Source organism: Ambystoma mexicanum, chromosome 11 (assembly GCF_040938575.1).
Source record: "Ambystoma mexicanum isolate Mex_15411 chromosome 11, UKY_AmexF1_1, whole genome shotgun sequence".
NCBI lineage: Eukaryota > Metazoa > Chordata > Amphibia > Caudata > Ambystomatidae > Ambystoma > Ambystoma mexicanum.
Genome location: NC_090934.1, coordinates 1,033,090,723 through 1,033,110,590, shown reverse-complemented (window position 1 = coordinate 1,033,110,590; position 19,868 = coordinate 1,033,090,723). Strand labels below are relative to the sequence as shown.

Sequence of the window (19,868 nt, the reverse complement as noted above, 5' to 3'; positions counted from 1 at the left end):
CACAATACACAAAATATTCTTGTCACGTTTGTCCCATTAGCCTAAATCACAGTGCATGCATAGCGTGACTTTTTACGTGATATTCTAGTACGAAAATATTTTATTTAGTTGAATTTATACAAAAATATATTTGTCTTATCTGTCTAAATATCACATTAGGTGTTGAACCACTGTCCAATTAAAAAAAAAAACAGCATTGATATTGCATAGATAGTCCATGAAATGAGTCTCTAACCTCTCAAATCATGTAACAGTACTACATTTCCGCATATTTATTCAATCGCTTCTCTCATCCATATTGAGCGTCATACAATGAGTTGACATCTTTCAGATAAATTGTCTGTTAAAGGTTGTACCTCTTCCTGACATAGGTCATTCGTAAAAAATGAAAAATCCCTTAAAGCATTCAATGCATGTTATTCATTCTGGACTGTGACCAGCTGCAAGCCACTCAAGCACAACATGTTTCTGCCCTTCTAAAGCTGCTTTTACTCTGACATTCTTCAGGATGAACATGAATTTATCACATGTTCGAAAGAAGGTTATCGGCCTCATTACACGGTATGCTGTAACCATGGCGCTTTTAGCGCCATGGTTGCCACCGGTATTTTACCATGTCCGCCTTGGTGGATGGCGGAATTACCGGCCTACTCCAAGGTGAGCGGGGCCGGTAATTCCCCATTCACCAAGGCACTTCCCGTTTCCCATTTTTGCCCCCATAAGGCTCAATGGGAATGGGGAAGGAGGTAATTACGGTACCGCAGATTGCAGTAATTTGCACCAAGGTCCCTTTGCGGGCCCGTTCCTTAACAGCTGGTAAAACCAGCCGTTGAGGTCGGGTCCAGCAAAGGGGACTCGTGGTAAGGCGGTAAGAGTTCACCGGTACCGGTGCCCTTACTGGTACCGGTAAACCCTTACCGCATACCGTGTAATGAGGCCCTTTATTTGCTGTAGAGTTGCATTTGAACTTATCATTCTTCAGTTCTACAATTGACCTCCTATTATGTATTGTGCATGAGACTCATCTAATGGAGAATAAGATCCTGCAGACTTTACTGAAAATGTGAAGCAAACTATTATTACGATGACAAACAGAGAGCCAAAATGCCCCTAGGATGCATGAAAGGTTGGATCTCTGGTACTAAGCTTCAATTGGCGATTCTTTAGTGGCTCTCTGGGAAAAGGCAAAAGGGGAATGGGTACTCTTTTCCTGAATACATCCCAAATGGTCCGCTCGCACATAGGTCATTGTTAAGGTGCACCATTCCCATGGAGGCAAATTGTATTAGGTTACATATAGGATCCTCATCCGACTGTTGTTTCCTAATAGTCTCCTTAAACAAACACACATACATGCCATGCTAATGTAATTAAAATTATTTAAATGGTGACCTCTCAAATGAGGTGTCTTTGCTGGAGCAAGCTGAGAAGTGTCTTATCTAGAATTGGAGAGCTGCACATAACGGTTGGAAAAGGGTTTAATACCGGGTCGTATCATGGACCCATTGGTTCTTCAAAAGCCTGGGTACCTGCAAGAAACAAGTGTGGTCTTAATTTAACATCTTCATGTTACCTCTGTTTATTTATTTAATTAATTTGTTTTTATAATGCGCCTAATACCACACATGAGCTTGGTTTCTAAGCGTGGATCTGGGATTCGAGCCTTTGTTGCTCTGCGTGGTTTTGCTTCCAAGACCAGCGTGTTGCCCTTGTGCTATCCTCTGTTGTGTTTTGGTTTACTGTTTTGTTTATTCAAACAGCTGGACAAGGAAGGTATTATGTATGCCAATTGTGCAGATGACACACAGCGCCTGAAGCACCTTATTGGGAATCATGACTCCAAAACTGAGCTCATGGTCATGGGCAACTCTGTGCAGCTCCGGAATTTGGGCCCAGAGTATCCAAACTTTAACATTGCTGGCTTTGACATCAATACACAAACCAAAGCCAAAACACTGGCTATTGTTCTTTACCAAGAGCTGAACATGAAGGCCCAGGTCAGCAGCCTCGTTTCAGGAGCTTCATGCAATCTTAAAATGCTGGCCCAGCTTAGGCCATTACTTAACCCTATCAACTGGGCCACGATTGTGCGCACTGTAATAGAGGCCAAACTTGACAATTGCTCCAGCCTTCTGATGGGTATCGCTAAGGGTGAACTGACGTGGCTACAAGTCATTCAAGATAATGCTGTACGCATTGTTGATGGACTTCGTAGAACAAACCATGTCTCTGCAGCTCGCTTTGCCTTGCACTGGCTCCCTATTCATAGCAGAATCCCCTTTACAGTTCACTGTATTACACACAAATGCCTGTATGACAAAAGCCCCAAGTACCTGCAGAACTGCATTGCTTGGCTACCCGTCAGAAGAGTCCCACAATCCAAATAACTCCTGCCTTTTGGATACACCACAGGCTAGATTGTCCTCTGTTGCCCAAGGGTCTTTTCTTTATGGAGCCCCAAGAACCTTGAATGCACTCCCACCTGACCTGAGAGCATGCTCCTCTCTGTCTGCTTTCAGGCCTGAAAACTATTCTATTCCAGTAGACTTTCCCTTGAACGACAGTCTATCAGTCCAGCCCTTTTCCTAGACCAGATCTGTTGTTTTGTTTGTTTACTGTTTTGTTTGCTCTGTCTAGGCACCCATATGGCCGACGGCTTTGTCCTGCGCAATACAAATAAATAAATAAATAAATATCAATGCCAGGTTTCACCAAAAATGGGTTACATTATAAAATCATTCAAACAACTTCATAGTGGGAGCAAAAACGTCCCTCAGAGTTATCAGCAAAACTATGATAGAGGTAGTTTATGACCATAGCTCTCAGCAACTCCCTCTCATTGGATATGGGAGCATAAAGGAGAAAGGAAAAGGAGTCCCTTTTGGATTTTGCTACGCCACATGAATGCAGCTAGAAGAAGCTCTGTTCCCTTCCAGCAACTTTCAATAACCCTCTCCATTTAAGAAGGAAACGACGAGTGGCGTTCCAATCCTCTAATGTTCTCCCAAACGAGTGTGGCCTGCATATTTTGCTAACCCTCACTGCTATGAAACAGACCTTGAAAGTTGGGTTTTCCTTTGTTTCAGGTATGCACTCTCCTTGTGGGATTTCAAAGGCGAATCATACTGGGTTTGACCACTGTTTAGGGATATGCCAATCCCTTAATAGGATGTTTCTAATCCTATATGAAAGATTAGTCAACATTCCTTATGCAATTTACATCCACAAGGTGAGCATACCCGAGCTTGGACATGTGTGGGATGGGCTCAACTGAGAGTGTTTCAAGAAAAGGGGACTGCACAAAAGCCATACCTATTGAAAGAGAGTGCCAGAGGTGAAGCCTTTCACTTATCCCAAGGGGATATTGGCACTAAGAAGGTCATTCTAATAGTTTGGTTTGCATTTTATAGTACTTCCCATCGACATTAGAAGTATCATGCTACATGATACAACCTTTGCTTAGATACAAAACTCACTCTGTAAGCAGTCTCGCACAAATGCATGTCTTCCCCCCCTCAGTACTGACAGATATATATGGTAACTAAATGCACCCCTCCAATCTCTCTGTGGTGTGGCAGTAGTAATGCAAACCACACTTCACACGTGCAAGGTTTTGGCTAAGTGCAGAGTGACATATGATGAAGTGATGTTGCCCGTACACAGATTCCATGGTCACAGTGCGTGCAGGTAGCTTAGTGGTTTGAGAGTATGCCACCAAAGGAGGAACAGTCATGGATGTTATTTGGGGGTCACACCTGCTACCCCTGAGATCTCCCTTGCTACCCCTGTAGTCTCCCTTGCTACCCCTGAAAAAAATGAAAAAACATTTTTTTTTCTTTTTATTTTACATTGAAGCTCCTGGGCTGTGGCCAGTGCCATGTGGTTCTTTGTTTCTGGGGTGGCTGAATTATTGTTGGGGCCTCTTAAAAACACAGGGGGGTGCCACAAGTGTAGCAATGAGCATTGACCCTAAATAAGAAAAAATAGGAATAACAAATAATTTGTCTTTCTGGAATCCTATATAATAATTGCTAGACTCATTAATGGGGTGACAGATCGTGTTCTATCGCTTACCATGATGTAACTTCGGGGTGCGGTCAACTTCCTGTAATGTCATCAGAGGTCAACGGTCATGTGATGTCACTTCTGCTACCCCTGGCATTTTGGTGTAATGACGTCACTGGGAGCAGTGTGGAGGCCGAGTACGACTCTTTTCTTCAAGTACTTTTTTAATAGATTAAATTGCCTTCACAAAGACAATATTTGTTTAAGAGTGTGCATTAAAACACAAAGAGAATAATAATAATACATTATACTTAACGGTATTGTACGTTGTGTTTATTTCTGAGAGCAATTCGTGTCATGGCTAGGTAGATGGGGATATGTCTGAGTGCTTGGATCCTTCAGGCCGTTAGCTGATCAAAGGAATTGAAGTTGTGTAAACCAATTGATGATCAATGCCATTTTTCTCTCTCCCTACATTGTGCCACTTTTTAAATTACAATACAAAAAAAATTGCCCTGCTGTTCGTGCCAAATATATTATTAGTTATCTTGTATATGAATTATTTAGAAATACATGCCAACCAATGTATTTGGAAGCGATTAAAATAATTAGTCTTTCAATGAAGTTTAAAAACGAAAATAGTATTTGCATGAAGTACTGTACTCTATTGATTTTGCTGCATCATTTGCCATGCTTAGTTTTGAATTCTGAAGATGGAAGATGGAAGGGCTTCATTTGGAGCGGGTTGTGTTTTCTCCCTTCTTTTTCATGTGTCCCCAATGCGATTGTAATACCGATTGGAGAACCCCATTTATATGAAATCTTGTCTTAACTTCCTGCTGAGCGCCTTGTGCAGCCTCTGACCTCTTACAAGGAGTTGTTCCTTTATTGATGGAAAAGTCAGTTTACACAGGATGAAAAGGTAAATAGGACTTGATTTAAGGCACTGATTTAAGGCACTGTGCAATGAGGGTTATTCACAACCCAGTGCTCTATTAAAACTACAGACTGTGTGTGTGCTGTGGAAAACCAGAAGAAGGAGTCGGCCGAGTCAGTGTTGTGTTTCAAGGTTTTTATTTAAAATAAAACACTCAAAATGATGCTTACCTTGCCCTATTTCTATGAGGGAAGTTCCAACCTAGCAAAAAAAAAGTCCAAAGTAAAGATCTTCAGTCTGAATCCTACCCAACTAACTGGCCCTACCACTTGAGAACACCCCTAACTAGAAAGCTAAAAGGGGAGGTTTTGGTCAATAGCCGCATCACAGCTTCTGCCTGGCCCAAAATATAATTGACTTGTTCTCAGTCTTCAAAGTTCCTTTTACACAGCAGGATATTCTTCGCAGTCTTTTAAAAAAAATCAAGATAGAGGTTTCAGTCTCGCCGTTTATACAAAGAAAAATTTCTCTACTTTTAACAAAGAAAACTGTCTCTTGTTGCAAACAATTCCCTTCCCACAGGATTGCTTAGTTTAGAAAAATAATTCTGTCTTTTCCACCTTCGAGGCGTTGGGACTCCCCAAAGTCCTGTAATGTGCAGATAGATTGCTTTCTTTCACACAAGTTATTTCATCTAGGGTGGCGGTCCACCCAGGTTTGTCAGAGTTTTATAACTTCTATAACTTTCTCAGCCTCAATTCAAAGTGGTCATATCTCTATTTAATAGGGTATTGGCACATTCAGGTTTCTCAGGTGCCGTAACCTGGATACTTTCCTCAGCCGTTATTCACAATGTTCATATCACTCTAAATCCCCTTTTCACAGGGTGTTTGCACATTATGGTTTCTCAGGCTCCCGTAACCCTAACAGCTTTTTGCAATCTCCCTTCTCATAGGGTGTTCACACACTCAGGTATCTCACACTACCCTAACCTTGATATCTTTCCCGGCTGTTGTCGACAATGTTCATACTTTCTAATCATATTCTCTCCATCAGGTCTATGAGGCTTCGAAGACCTCGTCAGCTTTCGTAATATTTGCTCAATTTCTCAGAGCAGAGGCAGAGTAGAGAGGCATTCCCCTTCTGGCACTAACGGACAAAGGAGGCAGAAGTGCTGGGTGCTGGGCAGATGGAGTTCAGTGCTTCCAGGCTGACTAAAGCTGAAGTGGTCACTCCTGGGTTGACTATCCTTAGAAAAACTGCAGTCTCGAGAATCTTTTTTCTGGGTTGACCTTGTACAAGGCAGGCAGAAAAGCATGGGAAGGTTTCACTGCCAAGTTGAGTCGAGAATATCGCCAACAGATTTTGGTAAATTTGAGGTTAATTGAGGTGCTGTTGATGTAGCACAGGTTAAATAGTTCAGTTCATTTTAGGTGCTGCATTGGAGATTCAAATTTAAATATACATGTCATTCTGTGTTCATTTTTCTCAAAGTCAAGGGTATTTATCTTGCAAAGTTGCAAAGCCAAGGTCAATTGGCAGAGCTTTGCACAGATAGAGTGCTGTGTAACTTGCTATTTTACGACAAAGAACACATTAAAACAATTAATTTAGTCTCATTATATTTATTCAGCATTCATTCCCCTTGATTTGACATGTATAGAGAGGCACAGACCTGCGGTGATAAGTATCTCAAAGCAACATAGCCGCAGTGAATCGTTTTATTTAGCGAGGCTGAATGAATGCGTTGTATTTCAATTGCATGCTTTACATTTGTTGAAACTCAGCCAAAATGGAATCTTGTATGGTATTGTACAAAAGATACCACAGGAGGGCATGAGTCATCTATTCAGAGTGTATTAAATCCAGTATTTGATTTTTGTTAGTGACCCTGGTAAAACTTATTACTAGGCAGTATTCTGAAATCAGTCTCACCACTACAAAAAAGACCCCAACAAGTTTACCACAATATATTGCTATGGATTATAAAAAATGCCTCCAAATAAAACCCTAACAAAAAGAATACCACAAAGTAAGAGATATAACCCCAAATGATATCTAACAGGTAGCAAGGGAGATCACAGGGGTCACGGCTGCAACCCCTGGCAACCCCCAAATGACATCCCTAGTGTGCGAAACACAGAATAATATCAGTAACTAAGCAAACAAGAGACTGGATGGGGTTTCCTTTAGATTAAGGTTTCGACATGTCCATATTTTGGGAAGTAATTAACATAACAACGTGTAATCAAGTTGAAATAACCTCTCCCAGAGGACAAGTAATAGTAAAAAAGAAGGTCATTTAATGGCAAGCCAGATGGAGGAGAACATCCCAAAAAAATAAAACCCTGACATGGCCCAAATTACATACAAAACAGCATGTCATTTGGAAGCTCAAGACCGGCCCCAACTTAATGTTTCAGAAACTCCTACGGGAGAGGATGTTATTATACCCTTTTTTTTTAAATTGAAGTCAAGAAATATTTAAGTAACATATTTGCAGAATTTTGATCTGTTCAAGAAGAGTTTTAACTATCCAATTTAAACCACACAAAATAGCAGTGTACTTAAAACAAAGTCTTACAAACCAGTATAAATGTTAAAGCACAAGATAACATTCACGTAAAGGTGATCATAGACCAGTTGCTGGTCGAACGAGTCATAATAATTATAATAATAACTGGTTATTTATAATGGGCTTAATACCCAGAGGTTTCTAAGCGCAGACCAGGGGATCGAACCTGTGTTGTTCTGTGTCATCTTGCTTCCAAGGCAAATACAGCATACTATGGAGGATATACAGGTGCTGAAGGAGCAGTACTAAGTGTGGAGACATCAAATGCAAAAGGGACTGAAAGAGCAAGAGTTTGAAATACAACTAACAGTGTAGGTGCTGAAATGGCTGGAGGATGTGCTGAAGGAGCAGGAGTAGATTATGAAACAGATAAAGGAAGGGGTGGTGAAAGAGCAAAAGTGATCAGTAAGAGAGCAAGATGTGTGGTCGGAGATATAAGGCAGGAGGTAATGAGAGAAAAAGGAGAACGAGGTGGTGTAAACCCAGTAGAGGTGAAAGTTAAGATGCATTAGCACAATGCAGAGGTCATGGAAGAGGTTATGGCGCAGCCCTCAGGAGAAATGGAGGGGAAGTCAGAAAGTTTAATTACTCCCTATAAACTATACAACTGGTGGACAAGCATGGATGGGAGTAGGTATTAATAAAGGGTGCATTACAAAAAGGAGGGAAGCTTACAACAAGAGGCTAGCATAGGAGTTAGCACTGATGATATGATATGATGTGAGGTGGCATTTATAATGTGCCTGTACACAAGTGTTTCTAGGCGTGACATGGAGGGGGAGGAGGTAGATAGGAACCGAAATGTGTTCTTAAGCCAAGGGAGCCAAGGGAGCTTATTGACAAGTACAAGTTAATAGGATCAGCTGGGGAATTTATTTAGGATAAGTACAGTAAAAGACGGGAGGATAGCAGCAAGGAATATATATAGAAGGCAGGCAGTAAGTAACAAGGGAGGGATTGTTGGACCAGTCAGGGGTACCGGGAGAAGAGAAAGGGGCAATAGAGGAAGGAAAGAAGATAACCCAAGGGGTCCAGGCAGAGTGAGAAGTCTGAGGTGTTGTGGAGGAGCAGTTCTTTCAAGACAAATTTCTTGAGTCCTTTCCTGAACTTCAGAAGCCTGCAATGCACTTGATGAGGTATATGCACTAGGCAGGGTCAAAAGAGTTCAAAGGAAGGAAGATCGTAGTCAGTGAGATAAGCGAACAGGGGAGGATCCCCAAGGAATGAGATTGTTGCAGAGGCGTGAGGAGACTATCTGGAAGGGGAAGCTGTATGTCTTCCAGAGAACCACTAGGCTATAGCTGGAACTCTCTCCCGCAATCATCCAAGATTAATGGTCTAAGACCAGTGGGTAACCTTTGGGGTTAAGGCTCAGAGGCCTCTAACCGCATGTTCCTGTTTGCCAAGATTTGGACGTTGGCAGTCGAATGAAGATCCCATGGAGAATCCGAAGAAGTGGCAATATTGGAAACGGAATATGTTGGAAAGAAGTGCAGGGAGTGCTTATATACACACGACTGTGAGTGACTGAAACACCACTAAGGGGGTTCAGGCTTATAATTGTTGAAATCCAAACACATACTTTTTTTTGGGATTTTTGTTTAATCCCAAAGAGTAGATCATTCTTTTAAACTTTGGAAACCCCACCCTGTTAGCTTGTCAATTCCTAGGTAGGCGGGATAACAACCTGGTAAGGGGAGCTATCCTGACGATCATTTACATCAGAATTCATCACCCTTTCATTATGTTGTCATTGTTTTTTGTGATGAACGCAAAATAAATGGTAGCTGGCTGTGTTTTTCGGTTATTTGGTCCATCTCATCTCCATGATTTCAATGGGAAACGTAAATACGTCAATAATTTGTGTTTTTTATATAGCGCTTTAATCTAAAGCACTTTACATAGGACATATTTACATAGATTACTATTATGACTGAATCGAAATTGGTAAACAAAAGTTGCAACACCAATCACAACATGACAAACAAAATCCATTATGAAATACTGAATGGCATACCAATCTTGATGGACTTAACCCAGCCTCCAGTTATCTAGCCAGCCCAGATCAATTGTGTTTGCCACAGGGGCAAGGAGCTGGCCTTGGAAGCAAGACCACGGAGAGCAACAGAGGTTCGAATCTCAGATTCGTGCTTTGAAACCGAACTCTGGTATGGTATTAGGCACATTATAAAAAAGCAATTAAATAAATAAACAGTATTATACTCTTCAAAGGTGAAGAAACAATTACTGAGAAAGTATTACTGGCAGAATACATTAAAATAAAGGCGGGAACCTAGGTTCCTAAGATACTGCATTAACTTGAGAGTTTTGATCGTCAGTACAGTCAACCAGTACAGGTAAAAAAACAGCTAGGTACCAGGACAGTCACTGAATCTATTCTGCCCCTCAAAAAGTGGGTATATCAGGTATCAATTGATTAGTACTGTTTGCTGGTTTGCTGGATCTGCTGGACACGCTGAAGGAAATCACCACGAGAATCCCATTGAGCCCGCTGCCGTGCCGTGAAAACGCAAAATAAATCGTCCAGGAGGACGTCTTTGCGTGCAGCGCCTGACTTCCTGATCCACAAGGGCACTTCCTGGAGGGAGACTCCGCCCTTGTTAAGCACGTGACGTGCAAGTTACTCCTCCCACCCTCCTCTACAAATACTCTCTCCCTGGCGCACTCGCGCCGCGCACTAAGTACGGATAAGTACTGTTTGCTGGTTTGCTGGATCTGCTGGACACGCTGAAGGAAATCACCACGAGAATCCCATTGAGCCCGCTGCCGTGCCGTGAAAACGCAAAATAAATCGTCCAGGAGGACGTCTTTGCGTGCAGCGCCTGGCTTGCCTGACTTCCTGATCCACAAGGTGATTGAGTACCCAGTCCCCCGTGTGTGTGTATTTAGTTGGACTCGTGTCTTATGAGCATATTTGGACACTATTTGGACTCGTGTTTGGATAAGCCTGTTATTGTCCTCACATACGCCAAGCCTTACTAAGAGTGTATCCTTATTCTTTTGTTTAGGGCACTTCCTGGAGGGAGACTCCGCCCTTGTTAAGCACGTGACGTGCAAGTTACTCCTCCCATCCTCCTCTACAAATACTCTCTCCCTGGCGCACTCGCGCCGCGCACTAAGTACGGATAAGTACTGTTTGCTGTTCGCTGTTTGTTGTGTTGTGCCTGGGGCGCGGATTGGGCTGGCAGCATTTGACTCAGCCATACTGCAAACGAGAAGGAGAGAAGAAAGGTGCTTAAAAAATCATATATAAAATAAAAAAAATTTTTTTTAAAAAGAGGGAAAATTGTGCACTACGTGAAAGGGCAAGAGGCTACTGCCTGTACTATTATTTCCACCCATAGTGTAATCTCTACGCTACGTATTGTACCCGAGTGTGAGTTTAACTGTGTTTTATTTGTGGTAGCATGGAGAAGGGGTCTTACACACTGAAAGCTGGCATGCCGCCCATGAATAGTGCACTATTTAAAGAAGGAATTAATCCAAAGATAAAAAACATGGTGGGTATGCCGCACACTCCAACAGTCCCAATCTTAAAGAAAAAAGGAGCTACCTGTGCAGGGGAAAAAAAAGTGGGAAACAAAAACAGGAACCGCTTAATGTCAAGGGTACCTGATATCCGCTCATACTATAATCTGAATACAAGCACAGGGACAGAAATTCCCCAAGAACAACAACAAACCAAAAATTGTCATCTGAATCAAGAAAAGCTCACTGAGCTGAACAAGCGCCTTGACATGGAAGTAGCTGCCATTAAAGTAAGCGCACCTGTAATATTAACTGTTGGAGTGGGAAATGCAATCTCAGACACTACCATGGAACATGAGAGTAAACGGTGTGAAAATGATAAAGTGTTTGCACCTCAAACACTTGAAAAAATTGTTGAAAGTCCGCCCAAGCCCTGTACGATTGAAGCCCAGCAGAAACTAAGAGAGGCTTATCATAACTTGCAAATCACAGGTCAAGTAGATGAGGAAGCTATACAGTTTATGGATTGTAGCTCTGCTTCGATGAGCACAGAGGAAGTTGTATTTGTACACTCCAACACAGGAGACTTAATGCAGGTAGACAGTCTGTCGCCCATTCCAATACAACATCAACATAACACAAGCAGGCATAGAATTGAAGAGGATGACATAATGAATGCATCACAAAATTACAAAGCAATGACATCTTTAGAAATGCTCGAATGCTCTGAGGAAGAAGCGTTTGTGAAATCACTCTCTTTTGCCCCTCCAACTCCCAGGCAAGCTGTAAGGGGAAATAAAAACCTTACTGTTGGGAAAGCACGGCCGGTGATCCAACAGGAAAGTGCTGTAGAAGAGGCTGAGGCCCTGATTGAGAAAAATTCGGTCTTATTAGCAATGCACACAGCTTTGCTATCGTTGGCCAAACTATATGAAGCAATGGATCAAAAATTGAACTATCAAACGATATTATTGAATAAGCTGACAGATCAAAGTAACAGCTGTCAGGAAATGGGAGAACGAAGAGAGTGCATTCAACAATACGAAATATTTAGACATTGTGAATCAAAAGAGTCGGGAACCCAGACCACAATCCCCCCAAGTAACATGATCGACAGGCTTAAGACTTCTTTGCACCCAAAACAATTCAATTTTAGTGGGGCGTCAAACACTAGTAATATTGAAGAACCCTCAAAGCATCTGCTACAGAACGTCGCAAAAGGTAGCGATGGCGAGCCGTCCACGACTAAGTTAATCGTGGAAGCAACTAGTGAGACCAGTAATAGTGAAAAAGATCAACAGAAAACAGTTGTAAAACTGAACAAGCAAAACAAAGAGGCTCAATCCTTAACAAATAAAATGAAAAGCACCATGTCTGTAGCAAAAGGTGTTAAAGGGAAAGTAAAGAATAGACGAATTCTGAAGATAACAAGTGCTATAAAAGAAACCAGAGAAAAGTCAAAAATCGCTGATGAAAGCAGTGAGCATATGAGAACCATGCCCTTAAGTAGTATAAATAAAATTACACCAAGCCTATTCTACAAACCATTAAATGACTTAGTTGCAGTAGAAACAGCAATGAGAAGAAGCGAAAGCGCCCAACCTCAGGCACTCCCCAACAGTGAAAAGATAGATTCAAGGTGGGGGGGGTTAAATGAGGCGCAAATGAGAGAAGAAATAAACAAAACTGTAGAAAACTACATGGCCAACAAGTTGAAGGAAACTACGGAAACTGGATCTAGCAAGATGGAGACAAAATCCATGCCAGGAGGTCGCCTAGTGAGAGGTCCCATAAACAACGCAATGTCTTCAAATAATGAGACAATGGAGAATGCTAGTATGAGAAAAACAGCACAATGGCAAAAGAACAAGAATATGAGCAAAGAAGTCTGGGGGGCGTGGCTTGGCGCCGATGGCGAGCGGTAGCTGATCCGCCGAGCTCCGGCCGAGACGCCGTTTCCTGATCCTTTTTCTCCGGCTCGCGTGCGACCCCGACTTCTGAAAAGGAACGAGCGGTTGGGCGAAGCAGCCCTGCACCTGAATAGTTGTTGGGCCCACCAAATTGGACCCCCCTGAGACTCCGGTGGCCCTGAATCGGTTCTCCCCCCCTCCCGTTCTTACTGGATCCAAGATGGCGCCCCGCACAGCATAGCGGTGCCTGCGAGGGGTACCCCCTCCCCCAACGGATTCCAGGGCCCGGCGGGGAGAGGCAGCAGCAAAGGAGAGGCTCCGCTCTTCTAGAGACCACCTCTACGGACCACACCATCACACACGGGGGCAGACCACAGCTCACGGCCCGATATTTGGCCAGGTGAAGGGCCCCACCAGTGATCTCACAAGTGAACTAACTTTTGAGGCCTAAAACACCCGCAACCATCGCCCCAAGATGGCCGCCAAGAACAAGACCAGAGCCGCCACCATGGACTCCTTTGTTTCCACCAGGGCGAAGACCCCCACTCAATCCAAGGCCAGCTCCTCTGAAGTTGCCCAGTCGAGCGAAGAGGTGGCGGCCGATAACCACTCTCAGATACTTGATGCTATAGCCTCGCTAAAGACGCATATCGACTCCAAGATCGACGAATTCAAAGTCGATATTCAACTGATCCGCCAAGACGCTCGCAACTTAACGGAGAGGGTCGCGACCGTCGAACAGTCGGCAGAGGAAGCCTCCACGGCCATCACAGCCATAAAGTCCGAAGTTGTCCTCCTGAAGAGGAAAGTCACCTTTTTGGAGGAAAAGGCGGAGGAGGCCGAAGGTCGGGCCAGACGGAGCAACATCAGGATCCTGGGGGTCCCGGAGGGGAACGAGGGAGTAAATACCACATCCTTCGTCAAAACCCTTCTGCTACAAGAAATAGGGGCCGGCAAATTGACCCAGGGATTCTCTGTCGAAAGGGCCCACAGATCCCTTCAGAGGCGCCCTCCCCCCGGATCGCACCCCAGACCCATAATCGCTAAGATACTGAACTTTCAGGACAGAGAAACTATCTTACGGCGATCCAGGGAGGGGGGCCCCATCGAGCGAGGAGACTCCAAAATCTCCATTTATCCGGACTACACGCAGAAGGTACAAAGAGAGCGGAACTCATTTGTCCCGATAAAAGCCCGGCTCCGACAACTGAACCTAAAATATAGACTACTTTATCCATCGCGCCTAAGGGTTGTCTACAAGGAGAGAGTGGTGTTTCTCGAGAACCCAGATGCGGCCAACATGTGGCTTGAGGATAATAACCTGGCGGATGGCAAGGACAACTCACAGACTGAGACCTAACCCCCCAGCGACCCCCATGTAAGAAACATCGCACGTGAGACCGGAATACAGAAGATAATCCAACTACAGTTTTTTCACTTGGAAACGGCCTCGTTCGGCTCTGCCGCCAGGCCCTTGCCCCACCCCCAGCGTAGTATTTACCCGGTCTGGGCACCCGCCTGACCCAGCTCGCGCCCGACTCCCGGATGGGCTCCGACGGCTCGAGAGCGCCTGAGCACCGCGACAATGTTGTAGTTGCTGGGCGCACCAGTTTAAGTTTTGTTGTTAGTTTTATTAGTTGTACAGTCTTCATGCCTCTTTTGCCAACGCAGACCGAGATGGGTCTGGGACATGACACCGATGAACGAAATGCAGTGGTATCCCCCCTGCAGCCCACCCGAACAAGACTAAAGTGGAGTCGGACCCCAGAGTCCCACACCAAATCTGAAACTCGAACCGGATGGCGACACAGCTTACTGTAATGACCTGGAATGTGCGGGGCATGGGCTCATACCTCAGGCGCAATCGTATACAGTCCTACCTCAGGAGGAAGAAAATCTCCATTGCACTCCTTCAAGAGACTCACCTCACGACGGAGACCATGTCTAAAATTGCAGACCGATGGGCTGGGACTGTTAGAGGGTCCCCCTACTCTAAATACGCCAGAGGGGTGCTAATATGGATAAGCCCGGACGTCCCCTTTCAGATGGAGGGAAGTGAACAAGATAAAGAAGGGAGATTCACAGCGATTTGGGGCACATTGGAACAAACCCCAGTCTGCTTCATCAACTCTTACTTCCCTCATCACGGGATATCGGCGTACCTCGCCACATTGATAACGAAGCTGACTCGGTACCGGGACCGCACCTTCATATGGGGAGGGGACTTCAACTGTGTTGCTGACACGAGTGCAGACAGATCGCTGCCCCCCCCACGCCCGAGCAGCCTCACATCCGGTGCCTTGAGGGAAACTCTGGAGCAACTCAACTTAGTGGACATCTGGAGGGAACACCATCCGACCGACAGGTCCTACTCCCACTACTCAGCTCCACATGGAGTTCACACAAGAATTGACTATCTGTTCATCAATAAGGAACTCACCCCACACATAGCAACCACAGAATACCTGGGGCGGACGATCTCCGACCACTCCCCACTGACCATGTTATGGCAAATGAGAGGCCCCAGACCCCCGATCCCCATGTGGAGGATGCCGACCGCGGCACTTGCGGACCTCGAGTTCAGGGAAACCCTTGCCGAAAAATTGGAAGAATACTTGGAGAACAACATCGGTTCGGTCCCCTCCTGGGGCACATTATGGGAAGCAATGAAGGTGGTGACCAGAGGCGAAATCATATCGAGAGCCGGCGGAACTCGCAGGCAGTTGCGGAGCACCCTGGAAGCACAGGAAGCTGAGATCTCCCGACTGGAGTCCACATGCGACAACTCTATGGAGACAGAGACCAAGCTGAAGGAAGCCCGCACAGAATGTCAGCAGGCATGGGAAAGACTGGAAAAATTTGATTTCGCCACGCACACCGCCAGATCTCATAAAGAATCGGACAAACCGGGAAGACTACTAGCATGGCTCTGCAAACGGGAACACCCCAAACATCTCCCAGTGGAGATACGGGACGCTAATGGGTCATCCCACTCGACTCAGCTAGGGATCAATGAAGCCTTTGCTAAATTCTACACAGAACTGTATACCCACAAGACCCAGATTCCTGCTGCAGACATCATAGACACACTCGAGGAGATAGAACTTCCCCACATTTCGCTCGAGCAGAGAGAGGAGCTGGAAACCGAGATCACTCTTGAGGACGTTCAAGGGGCAATCAGGTCCCTCTCCAACAACAAAGCCCCTGGCAGTGACGGCCTCCCACCTGAGTTCTATAAAGCGTATGAGTCCATCCTTGCCCCAGTTCTCCACGAGGTCTACCAGGAGGCACACACGGATGGGATTCTCCCCAACACCATGAAGGAAACCATAATAGTCCCCATGCTCAAGCCACACAAATCGCCCACCGACTGTGAGTCCTATCGCCCTCTGGCTATGCTAAACTACGATGCCAAGATCCTCACATCCATATTGGCCCGCAAGCTAGCCAGGGTGGTGGGTTCCATCGTTCACGAAGATCAGAACGGATTCGTTCCTGGGCGCAACACCACTGCTAACCTCCGGAGGCTGCAGCATGTAATGGCCGAAACATATGACAGGGACGAGGACCTGGCGGTGTTGTCGCTCGACGCCATCAAGGCCTTCGACTCCATATACTGGGAGTGGATCAGGGAGGTCCTGAGAAGATTTGGCTTTGGAGAGGGCTTCATCAGGTGGGTTGAGGTCCTCTACAATTCCCCGACGGCGAGAGTAAGAACGGGAAGAGTGGTTTCAGCGGCTTGGGATATACAAAGGGGAACAAGGCAGGGCTGCCCGTTATCACCCATGCTGTACATACTGGGCCTGGAACCGATTGCATTATACTTCAGGCAGCAGCTCTTCGATGCTGGCATTAAGGTGGGCAATGCACACCACATAATATCCTTGTATGCAGACGACGTCCTTCTTTACCTAAGCTCCCCCGAAGTTAACGCGCCAACCGCGTTGGAGATACTGGACAACTATGCGAAGTACTCAGGGATCCGCTTTAGTAGGAATAAGTCCTCTGCCTTCCCCTTGGCGGGCTTACGCAACATTCCGGAAAACAATCTCCCAGAGATAGGAATAAGCTGGCAACTGGTCCAGTTCCGTTATTTGGGGATCAACATAAGCCACACCCCGCTACTCATGCATGAACACAACACCGAGGCCGCCATCACGAGTCTCCGAAGTTCTATAAAGTTTTGGTCCAAGCTCCCATTGGCCATGGTGGGCAGGGCAGCGATTGTCAAGATGATCGTACTCCCCCGATTCCTGTATTTCTTCGTAAACATTTGCCATTACATTAGACCGTCCTTCTTCAAGAAGCTGGAGGCCATCTTCAGGGACTTCCTTTGGGGCCCACACAGGCATAAACTGTCGCTGTCCGTCCTCTCTCTCCCACACAAAGAAGGCGGAATAAAGTTACCGGATCTCCAGTTGTACTACCTGGCTGCCCAGCTGAGTCACATAACGAGATGGCTCTCGGATGAGCCTTCAGCAGAGACCGAACTGCTGAGGCAACCCTTGGACAATGTGATCCCCAAGGAGATCCTATGGCACCCTACATGGCAACCCCCGGTCCCCTCCATGGTGATTGACCTGGGAAGAAAGATATGGGCCAGGTCCTGCTGCATCAGGCGAATACGACACCCATACTCTCCGGACAATCCCATCCTAGCAGACACCTGTCGAACGGCTGCAGACATCTCTACGGCAAGGAGGTGGGAAGAGGCCGGCATTTACACATGGAGCGACATGTATGAGGAGGGAGAATTCAGGGATTTCGAATCTCTTAAGGCTGCCGATGGAATTCCCCCGGGCCAGTTCCTCTGGTACCATCGCCTCAAACAAACTGCTAAGAAACAATGGACCGGATGGCCGGAGGAGCCCTCCCCTGACCCTCTGCTACAAGAGATGCATGACCTCTCGGACGGCTGGAGACCTGTCTCCAGGCTTTACAGCAGACTATGTGATAAAACCAACCCTAAATGCGAAGATCTGAGGACAAAATGGGAGGCGGACCTTGAGACCCCGATTTCAGATAAAGAATGGGAAAGAGCGCTGATATTTCCCAAAAAAGTATCCAGGAACACCAGGTTTGGCCAGATCCAATTGAACGTTCTTTACAGGACATACATGACCCCACATAGGGTTGCCTCCTTCAATAAGACATCCTCCCCTGCATGCCCCTGGTGCGGGAATGATAAAGCAGATGTGATTCACATGTTCTGGACCTGCACCAAGGCGATGGCACTGTGGTCCAAGGCCAAACAGACCTGCATGGACGCCGGAATGACAAGATACGAATGGACTCCTGGCGAGTGCCTCCTGGGGACCTACCCCAGACCTAGCAAATCCAAGCACGCTGTTAAATTAATGGACATCTCATGTATCCTGGCTAAAAGAACAATAGCGATGGCCTGGAAGACGCCGTCGGGCCCCAGGCAAGAGAGATGGCTCAAAGAACTCGAGAGATGGACAACAGCTGAAACCAGGGCCTGGCAGGAAGGAATCACGAACAGTGGCGAAACCGAAGGTGGCACTTTGGAATCATGGAAGGCCCTCCTCAGAGACATACGCTTCAGCGCTGACTACAAACCCCCCTGAAGTCCCACACCACTGCATTGACACTGCTCGGATGCCGGCATTGGTGGAACCACCTCTGTGTTTGACCCCTCTTGCTTCCTGAAACTGTGGGTCATTGCCCCTAACCCACCCGTCCACTGTAAGTTTGCTACAACATGAAGACTGTTGTTGATTTGTTTGTTCCCCCCCCCTTGTTTCCCCCTCACCGTCTCCTCCCCAGTTCAAACCAATGTTGATTTCTTGTTGTATTGCACGTTTTCTTTTTCTTTTTTCTATCAAAATCAATAAAATACGTTTTAAAAAAAAATGAGCAAAGAAGTCTCATGTAAATCGAGGGCAGTGGTTTAGAAGAACAGTCACTGCTTCATACTGGAATGCAGGGACCATCCATTCCAGCAATTTGACTTGAATCGATCAAGCGTCATAAACATCTGCAGGGAGATATCTCAATTAAGGAACATTTCAACGTCGGACATCGACAGAGTTGAGTTCATGGATGATCAGGATCTGACACGATCCAGAATATCTATACACTCAACCATCCTTGCAGATATATTATGGCAGACTAGAGATGCTTTCTTTCAAATGGGCTTTAACTTGTATCAAGAAGACTGTCAGTCGAATGAAGAAGTCGGAGGATCCACAAAGTGGATTCCCCGCATTTATGGTGCCAACTTTGCTGCATCAGATGAGGGAAGAGGTAATCATTCAGATCGCTCATAACAACCCATAGCAAAAGAGAAACTCCAACTGATATGTTGGAACACTCGGGGGTTCAAGCACTTTACGAATTCGGCGAATACTGAACTGGACAAGTTTGATATAGTGGTCTTGCAGGAGACATGGTTAACGGAAGCCCCAATTTGGGATGGTTATGAAATATACTTAGAACCAGCAATATGCCTACCGCGTGGTAGACCAATGGCAGGGCTTTTAGTTGCAGTAAAGAAATCAAAAGGCTTTACAATAGCTATGTATGACTCCACCACCCCTTTTATCCAAACTGTCAAATTGAAGAGTGGTTCACACCTACTTATACTCATAAACATCTATTGGGGAAGGTCTCATCTAACTGCAGATTGTTTTTTTGAACTCTGTCAAGAAGTATTTGCCAAAATTGCTAAAGAAAGAAATGTTGATCATGTAATGATCATGGGCGATTTTAACATGCATCTGTTGAATAAGAGGAAAAGAAAAAGAACGGTAGAAGAAAAAAGATGGCTAGCAATAATGGAAGACATGCAGTTGTTTATGCTAAATGGGGCTGTGGAGGGGGATACGCAGGCTGCTAACACATGGCATAATGGTTCAGCTGAAGCCATACTAGATTACATATTCGTGAACAGTGCACTGTTAAATCTAATCCAATCCATGACTGTAAAGTCAAAAAGGGAAAGTGATCACAGCCAACTCTGCTTGGTGTGGGAAACAGAAAAAAAACCCAA

General features: G+C 45.4%; 1 protein-coding gene across 1 annotated transcript in view; it reads right to left on the bottom strand.

Annotated features, from left to right (window-relative positions):
* AGBL1 (AGBL carboxypeptidase 1) overlaps positions 1–19,868 on the bottom strand; it is a 3,520,373-nt gene that overhangs the window by 3,289,600 nt on the left and 210,905 nt on the right. The gene's annotated exons all lie outside the window — the stretch shown is intronic.